Consider the following 10,029-nt stretch of genomic DNA (forward strand, 5'->3'; position numbering starts at 1 on the left):
TGTATCCATAAGGTATACATGTTTTTAAACTTTTCTGTTTTTCTCATTTTAATCTGTCAGTTTTTACAGAGGGTCCCATCTAAGAATTCCAAAAACAGAGAAAATTTTTTTCCTCCCCATTACAAGTTGGGCAGTTTTTTCTAATGCTAAACCAGTCTCACCTTACAATCCAAAAATCACATTCCTAAGTATTTTGACAACTACTTTGATGTTATTTCCAAACAAAAGCTACCATGCAATTATTTACAGAAGCCCTATTCATAATGACCAAAGGAAAAAAAGGGAATCAGAAAGTCTTACAATAGATGACTTTGTGGGAATCCACTCAGACATCCAAAGCTGTGATAAAGATTATGTAAAGGAAAACATTTGAGATACCGAAGATAAAGGAAGAAATCTTACCAGAACTTACTTTATCCAATTAAAGCAGAGCTCCCAGAAAAATACAACTGCCATTAACCCCATCCAAGGAGTTTCTTGCAAATTCAGCTGCCATGGAGACAGCATACTCTTTCCCATTAGCACTGACAAATGAAAATGAAATCCTAAGCTCCCAACTGACTGAACAGACCCACTCTTGGCTGAGGGGACCCCAGAGTAACTTTCAAAACTGAGTTCTCAGCTTTGCTAGGATGGGATGATGGGGGTCAGATGCACATCGTTATACCCCCTCCTTTGCTAACCATGATGAGGCTTTCTTCCCTAAGGATTTAACAGAAACCAGCCCTTTCAAAGACTCCACCACTGATGTCAGCCTCTCCTTTCTTGCCTGATAAGAGACCACCCATGACGGAGAGGTTCTGGCCAGTGTACAGAGGATGCACAGAGCGAGTTTTCATGTCCTCTGCTTCACCTTTTAATGTCAGAGGGCTGAAAATTCCACCCTGGGATCATGCTAACACTACCATTTTTTTGTACATGGGACCCATGAAGAAGCAAGAAACTCAATTGCTCATGCATGCATTTCTCCTTCCATAAATATTCATGACTCCTCTTAGAGCTTATTAAATAAATGTATTTGGCCATTCCACTCAGCATAAATTACTATTTCCTTTACCTCCTCCTTGAAGCATCTGTTTCTGGCTTCTGGCTGGAGGCTATGTTTCCCAGCCTGTCAGAAGGACAACCCTGCAGGCTGCAACCCTTTATAGGAAATACATCTCTCACTGGGTGCGGTGGCTCATGCCTGTAATCCCAGCACTCTGGGAGGCCAAGGCGTGTGGATCACCTGAGGTCAGGAGTTTCAGACCAGCCTGTCCAACATGATGAAACCCTGTCTCTACTAAAAATACAAAAAATTAGCCTAAATTGACTAATTTAAAATTGACTAAATTCTCCGTTCTCAAACTTCTGCTGACTCTGTGTTCCACCAATATGGAATTAATTCTACTTCCTTTCCTATTTGGATGACTTTACTAAGAATTATTTCAAACTTTAATGGCTCCTTTGAGAAAATTTTTATCTTCAAAACTGCCTCCTTTTAGACCTTTCCTTTCCCAATTGAGTCTCTCAACTCCCTATAATCACTGAAATATTAGGCACCCTGCTCCATGCCTTGGAGGCTCTCAATGTGCTGAAGAATCTGCAAAAGCAAACACCTGGGGCTGAAAAATAAAACAGAAAAAAATTATTTCTCACCCTCCATAAGATTATACGTCAAAACAAAAAAAACCTTAAAAATCTCCAAAAATGCTGGTGAGAGAAAAGCTTTAGCCCTCATATGAAGAAGAAAAAAACTTGTTCCATTTTCCAGATACAGAGTTATAATACAAATATAAAATAGGGCAAAGACAAAAACCAATTCTTCTATATAAACTAGTGAATTTTGTAGTTATTGTAATCACATTAGTCAGGGTTCTCCAGAAAGGCAGAATCAATAGGATATATGTACATAGACAGATGAGAGAAGATTCATTAGGGGAATTCGTTCACATAATTATGGAGGCTGAGAAGTTCCACAATAGCCTGTCTCCGAGTGGGAGAACCAGGAAAGCTGGTAGCATGGCTCACTCCAGACACAAAGGACTCAGAATCAGGGAAGCCAATGGTGTAACTCTGATTCTGAGGCCAAAGGTCTGAGACCCTGAAGTTCTGATGTCAAGGGCAGGAGAAGAAAGATGTTTCCATTTCAGAAGGAGATAATTCACCTTTCCTTTTCCTTGTTGTTCTATCTGGGCTCTCAACCAATTGGATGGTGCCTGTATTCATCCATTTTTATACAGCTATGAAGAAATACCTGAGTCTGAGCAATTGAGAAAGAACGAAGAGGTTTAATGGGCTGACAGTTCCACATGGCTGCAGGGGCCTCACAATCATGGCAGAAGGGGAAGCAAAGCTGTCCTTCTTCACATGGCAGCAACAAGGAGAAGTGCTGAGCCAAAGGGGAAAAGCCCCTTATAAAACCATCAGATCATGAGAACTCAGTCACTGTCACGAGAACAGCATGGCAGTAACCACCACCGTGATTCAATCACCTCCCACTGGGTCCCTCCCACGACATGTAGGGATTATAGGAACTACAATTCAAGATGAGATCTGGGTGGGGACACAGCCAAACCATATCAGTGCCCATCCACATTGGATCAGGGTTATCTCAGTGTCTTCCAGAAACACCCTCACAGATATGCCCAGAAATTGTGTTTTACCAGCTATTTGTGTCTCTTAATCCAATTAAGTAGATGTCTAAAATTAACCATCAGAATATTTATGCCTGATTCATGGCTGAAATTTCAGGATGAAAGCTATGAAATCTCTATTTCTGTTTGTATATCTATTAATGTATGTTATATATATGTGATATTTTCTTAACTCCAGATAGCATTGCAAAATTCATTTATAAAATCCTCTAAAAGTGCTCTATTCTAACTTGGCTTTGAAAAAAATAAGCATTTATAAATAAATATTCACCAAACCCTAGAAGTATAGGAAATGATCAAATATTTTTTTAAGTTAACACGATTTGGATAAAACTTCGTTAAATAAGATTAATATAATATTTTTGGCGTAATAAAACAACTGTGCCTTCAAAGTTATCACTATTGAATATAAAACAAACATAAATTCCTATTCTGCTTGAGTTCCAGTCAAATAAGGTAATATTATACTTACTAGAAATGTAAAATCTTAAAGCTTATAGATTTGATTCTAATTAATTTGTCATTCGTATGAAAAACGTTATTTTCTTATGGTGAAAAGATACACATATATTTAGAGTTAGCCAGCTGGACTCAGTTTAGATGACCCCAATTTTGTTGCGACATCCAAAACATCATCATCAGGAGCCAGTCGATCATATGCCTTCTTCTCTTTGTCAGGACAAATGAGGGTGGTGACCTTGGCCACATCACTGTCATAGCGCTTCTTCACAGCCTGTTTGATCTGGCGCTTCTGGCTTTAACATCCACAATGAATACAAGCGTGTTGTTTTCTTCTATCTTCTTCACGGCCGACTCAGCGGTCAGCGGAAACTTGATGATAGCATAGTCATCAAGCTTGTTTCTCCTGGGGGTGCTCTTCCGAGGATATCTGGGCTGCCTCTGGAGTCGCAGTGTCTTGGGCTGCCTGAAGCTGAGTGACATGCGGATCTTCTTTTTTGCGTGTGGCTGTGGACACCTTTCAACACTGCCTTCGTGGCCTTTAAAGCCTTCGCTTTGGCTTCGGCTTTAGGAGGGGCAGGAGCTTCCTTCGCTTTCGGTGCCATCTTGTGAAAAGCAAAAAGCATTATTTCAAAAATAATCTGTTTACAGTAAATCTGCCTAACAGTAGTTTCCAAAGTACTTGTGGTAATTTTTAACCTTAAAGTTAAGCTAAGTAAAAGATTTGCCTTAAATATCTAAACCATTTATAAATAAGATACAATATTAAAACGTTAATTACTGAACATAAATAATTCAAGTTTATATACTTTTGGCTTCCTATTTTTACAGAGAGACTAAAGATATTTTGGCCCATTAATAAACATCTTTTTTTCTGCCACACTGAGAAATTGTATTATGAGGAAACACATCCCTCTAGATGTTGGGAGATGGTATATTCATACATTTTCTAACCTACTATAGAATGCTAATATATGACAGTTTATAACTGTCTACTTTCTAGTTTTCTCTGGAAAATAGGAGATTACTAAGTATTAAAATTATAATCAATATATGTAAATAAAACTACTAGAAATAATAGAATAACTAGACACAACTCTATGCAAAGCATGCTAGAAAAGCAGGGCATGTTTCACAAGTAAAGTAGGATGTATTTTTTATAAGGAAAATGATACATAAGATACAAATAAAAAGAGATACCTAACCTCCCCGTGTTATATTTGTATGGGTAAAATGTTATGTTTTCAGAAATTATATAAAATTCCTGGAAATGTGTCAATGTCCTCCTTATCCATGCTATGTGCCAGTATAGAGTAATGAGTCATAATTCCAATTATTACTTTAAATTTTGTGCCGGGTGCACTGGCTCATGCCTGTAATCCCAGCACTTTGGGAGACTGAGGCGGGTGGATCACAAGGTCAGGAGATCCAGACCATCCTGTCTAACCTGGTGAATCCCCGTCTCTATTAAAAATACAAAAATTAGCCAAGCGTGGTGGCGGGCACCTGTAGTCCCACTCGGGAGGCTGAGGCAGGAGAATGGCGTGAACCCAGGAGACAGAGCTTGCAGTGAGCCAAGATCGCGCCACTGCACTCCAGCCTGGGTGACAGAGCAAGACTCTGTCTCTAAATAAATAAATAAATGTTGTATGCCACAGAAAAAAGTCGAATATCCTTGTCAGTTGTGGTATAATGAACTCTCGTCAGCTCTTTCATCACAGCCATTTCATACTCTATGTTATTTAGACATTACTTTCCCCTGATGCTTTCCTGAAAGCTCCTGCAATCAGCTACAGGTCAGAATGTTAATCTCCAACACAGGACTCCCTCTGAGACTCACAGAAAAGCCCATGACAGGTACTCTGGTTATAGGCTTATGATGATATTGCTTAAATAACTTTAAGACCATACATTTGACTCAGTGAAGATCTCCAGAACTCTGGTTGAGAAATTGATGGGTTCGTGACACTGCTAACCCAAGATCCAGCAAGACTGGAATTGATTACATGGCACTGAATGAACTGACGAAAATTGATTATAATTTTATAGCTTTTTGGAGCATTGCTGGTTCTTTAATGTTCTAGTTTCTGGATTTAAGAAATCTCTTTCTCTTAATCTAACTGTAACTTACAACAATTTAGTAGATTATACTTTTGTAAACAGAAATGAAGCATTTATCATTTTTCTCTACCTGATTTTTCCAGAATTTTGAAATCCTTACTGAATACTCTTATTTTCACGATGACATAGTGGTTAGCAAAAGTCCAGTAAGAATCTATTCGCCTTATAACAGGACATAATTGGAAATTTTGGTTGTTTTACTGGAATATCATATTTAGGAAGTGTACCTAAGATCAGTTATGACCAGCAATTTTAAGGAAGTAAGGTTGACTTTTATGGAGACAATGCTTACAAAGCACTGTGAGAAATGGGAAAGTTCTTCCTCAAAGATTATAAAGTCACAGCTATCCCCTATTTGTGTGTGTGTGTGTGTGTGTGTGTGTGTGTATGTATGTATTCCAAATCACTTGTCCTAGCTTGCTCCAGCAGGCATGGACAGAACTAGACAAGCCCCAGCCCGTAGTGCATGCCATTCCTTATTTGGAGATGCTTCCTTAACTATCCCTGGGCAACTTCCTTTTCTTTCTTTGTTCTATTCCCCTGACCTAATTAAGAAAGTTTTAAACTAACAGCCAATCAGGTAAACTGTAAAATGTGAGGTCCTATTTCAGCCAATGGAAACTGGACACAGCACTAGGGTAGACATATCAGGTTATAAGTAACTCTGTCTCCTTTGTTTGGTGTGCTCTTGTGGCTGGACAGCTATTGAGTAGCAGCCTTTATGCAGAAAGTAAAGCTCGCCTCGCTAAGAGATCATTTGTTTCCACGTTAATTCTTTTTTTTTTTTTTTTTGGAACACCAAAAACTTCATTCCCAACAGCACTCTGAGAAAAGCCAGCCTGATACCTAGATTACAGGGTTCGCGGCCTTACAGGTTAGTAAAGAAGGTCATTTCCTGGTAGGCCCAGGAATTTAGGGATATTTTGGGGGCTTCAAGAGGAGAGGAATTCACACAAAGCTATGAGGACTGCAGCTGAAATCCGATAGTATGTACTTAGCTTGGCTTTTAGCCTGAATTAGACCTTTAAAAGTGAAATCGGAGATTCTGTATGAAAACTTCCAGCAAAGAAACTTGAAAGCACCTATGTGGTCATCTCCTGTTCTTGCTGCACTTATGTAAATAATCAAGCAAAATCTAAGAAAACTAGACTTATTTTTAAAACAAGAATAGTCTTACTTTATGATCAAAAATGATGGTTACTACAGAGAGAAGTTTTATGTTTCAATGGAAAACTAAAACATGGCCGGGCATGGCAGCACATGCCTATAATTCCAGCACTTTGGGAGGCCAGGAGTTCAAGACCAGCCTGGGTGACATGGTGAAACCACATCTCTACCAAGAATACAAAACTTAGATGGGCATGATGGCATGTGCCTGTAGTCCCAGCTAATCATGAGGCTGAGGAGGGAAGATGGCTTACACCCAGGAGGTAGAGGTTGCAGTGAGCTGTGATTGCACCTTTGCACTCCAGCCTAGGCGACAGAGCCAGACCCTGTCTCAAAAAAAATTTTTTTAAAGGAAAACTATAGCTATTGTGGACTATCAGATTCTAGTCTTGTTTCTTGTTTTGGGGCTATTTTTACCTCTTTATAAACTGGATCCTGCCATCTGATGAATTTTGTCCCACAATGATACTTGTGGAATAAGAAGCCAAGTATTGTCTCTCCTACTAATATATCTATTGCCAGTTAATTTGAAGGTCTCCAGCCCTGGAACAAAGTTAGAAGAGGAAGGTTTTGCTCCCCATAATGCATAACCAAATTGTGGTACATTCATGCAATGGAATACTATTTAGCCATAGAAAGGAACAAACTATCAACTCACACAAAGACATGAGTGAATCTTGCATGCACATTGCTAAGTGGAAGAAGACAGTCTGAGGAGAATACACACAGTGTGACCTCATTTAATGAGACACTGGAGAAGGCAAACTACAAAGATGGGAAGCCATCGGCTCCATGGGGTGGGGGTTTAAAGCATTCCATATGATACTTTAATAGTGGGATACCTGCCACAATGCATTTGTCAAAATACGCAGAATTTCATGGCCAAATGGGTAAATCAAACTCTATTCAAATTAAATAAAATTACTCAGGATGTGGAGTATCCCAGGACAGAATACATCATGTGAAAAAGAATTTGTGCTACAACTTACTATGGTTCGGATGTAGTTTGTCCCCGCAAAAACTAGTGTTGAAATTTGACCCCCAATGTGGCACTGTGGGGCGGTGGGGCCTAGTGGACAGTGTTTGGGTCATGGGGATGGATCCCTCATGAATAGATTAATGTCCTCCATGGGGGTGACTGAGTTCTGCTCTCACAGGAATGGATTAATTCCTGCAGGAGTAGCTACTTAAAAAGAGTCTGGCTTCCTTGGCTTCCCTCTTGCTGTCGCTCTTGCTATGTGATCTCTGGTGCACCCCTTGCTCCCCTTCCACTTTCCACCATGAGGTGAAAAATACTGAGGCCCCACCAGATGCAACTGCCCAATCTCAGACATTCCAGCCACAAGTATTGTGAGCCAAATGAACCTTTTTTACGTATAAATTACCCAGCCTCAGGTATTCTGTTACAGAAGCACAAAATGGACTAAGACACAAATGTAGGTAAAAACTCACTGAAGGTGCAGGGAAAATGGTGTTGACCTAAGTCACTCTGAAAATGAATAGAATCTGTAGGCTGAAGGCAAATGAACTATACTTCATCATTGGATTCCATTTTATAAAGTTCTTTCCAACAGAAGCAATTGCAAACAATTGTAAAACCACAGTGTCTGTATCTGGAATAAAACAATGACTTACATAAGTCGCAGACGGTGGGAACCAGGTTTCTCACTGTTGAAGTGGGAGGTTACAAATTAGCAAGGCGAGAAGGCTAGAATGATTCATGTGATAGTAGATCAGAAGTGGAAACATCAACGTAAACTTATGTTTAGTTTAATATAGATACAAACAGTTCTACATAGAAAACTTTATAATTAGGTGTGTGTAGGTAGGTTAGACACACACATATATTCCTAGCATTGCTAATGAGGGACAAGATACGATGTGCTCATTCAGCAGCCAGATGTAAGTTTTCCTACCATTCTGAAAGGAATCAGGCTCTTTGAAGAAATGTCTGATACTAGAACTGGGACAGTAAATATAGGAGCCAGGATAATCTGGAAGTATCAGAAAGTAAGTAAGTACTTAAAAAATTAAAATATATCAAAGAAAAATAAGAGCCAATAAAAACAGCTACCGATGGCCAATACTGGAATGAACTGTGCAACATAATGCTGCAGTGTTGAATAACAACTAAAGCTTAAAGTAATTATCTAGGTGTCTGTATTTGTATACATACGTGAATGAGCAAATGGAGTTGCATAGAAATCTCCTTTGCAAAAGAATTCCAAATAGTTGATGTAGACACTCAGCCATCAAAAATGTGGAGCCAACTCCTCACTCCATAAGTGCGGGCTCTGCATAGTGACTTGCTCAAAAGAACACATGCAGTATGGAAAAGGAGGAAAAATAACTTCACAGTGGAGAAACCTGACAAGTGGTAGCTCTGCCAAATGATCCAAGTGAACATCAAAGCTGACAGTTCACCTTGAGAACATGAAGTGACAATGGGGGGCATTCTACAAAATTCCCGACCAATCCTCTTCAGTACTATCAAGGTCATCATGAGATGGAAAGCCTGACACACTGTCACAGCCAGGAAGAGCCTACGTGATGACTGCACGTCATGCGGGATCCTGGGTGGGATCCTGGGTCAGAGTAAGACAGAACTAAGGGAATCCAAATGAAATATGAACTTTAGTTAACAATAGTCTATCAGTGTTGGTTCATTAACTGTGACAAATTATGTAAGATATTAATGAGCCATGTGAGACACACGGATAGAAGATGTTAATGAGAGGAAACTAGCTTGCGGCTACATGGGAAATCTCTGCTCTTTTTTTGGCAATTTCTATGTAAGTAAAAAAAATATGTAAAATAGGCCGGGCGCGGTGGCTCACGCTTGTAATCCCAGCAGTTTGGGAGGCCGAGGCGGGCGGATCACGAGGTCAGGAGATCGAGACCACGGTGAAACCCCGTCTCTACTAAAAATACAAAAAAAAAAATTAGCTGTGCGTGGTGGCGGGCGCCTGTAGTCCCAGCTACTCAGAGAGGCTGAGGCAGGAGAATGGCGTGAACCCGGGAGGCGGAGCTTGCAGTGAGCCGAGATTGCACCACTGCACTCCAGCCTGGGCAACAGAGCAAGACTCCGTCTCAAAAAAAAAAAAAGTAAAATAAAACTTTATTTAAAACACTGTTTTTTTAACACTTCCTTGTTTAATTATTTATACCATGAATTACTAGTACTTGACACTGTTAACTAGTCCTGTTTTTTTAAATAGGAGCGTTTATGACACAAAAAATTAAACAATGCAGACTGATATCTAAATCAAAACAAATGTTCTTCACATGTTTTCTGTTACAGTAGAAACACATATGTGTTACTTTGTAAAAATATGTTCCAATGGCAAATTGATTCATTGTGATGGGATCACTTATTCCAAAGACATCTCATCTTTATTTTGTTCCCAAATTTTGTTCACAAAATTTATTTTGTTCCCAAATTTATTTTGTTTTATTATGGTTACCTTTTAGCCATAATACAACAGAATCAAATATTGGCCACTGGGAAAAAATATTCAAAGAAAGAAAGAATGTGAACAGAACTTATGACCATGATGATTCAATGTTTTACCACAATGCTTTCTAAAACAGAAGAGTGTAAAAGGATATTCAAAGTCAATTTCCTCAGCGAGGCTTTGCAGAAAAT

General features: G+C 39.3%; 1 pseudogene; it reads right to left on the minus strand.

Moving 5' to 3' along the window:
• Positions 1 to 65: 65 nt before the first annotated feature.
• LOC116464795 (large ribosomal subunit protein uL23-like) lies at positions 66 to 7,021 on the minus strand (annotated as a pseudogene).
• Between the last annotated feature and the right edge of the window lie 3,008 nt (positions 7,022 to 10,029).

Source organism: Hylobates moloch, unplaced genomic scaffold (assembly GCF_009828535.3).
Source record: "Hylobates moloch isolate HMO894 unplaced genomic scaffold, HMol_V3 SCAFFOLD_1770, whole genome shotgun sequence".
NCBI lineage: Eukaryota > Metazoa > Chordata > Mammalia > Primates > Hylobatidae > Hylobates > Hylobates moloch.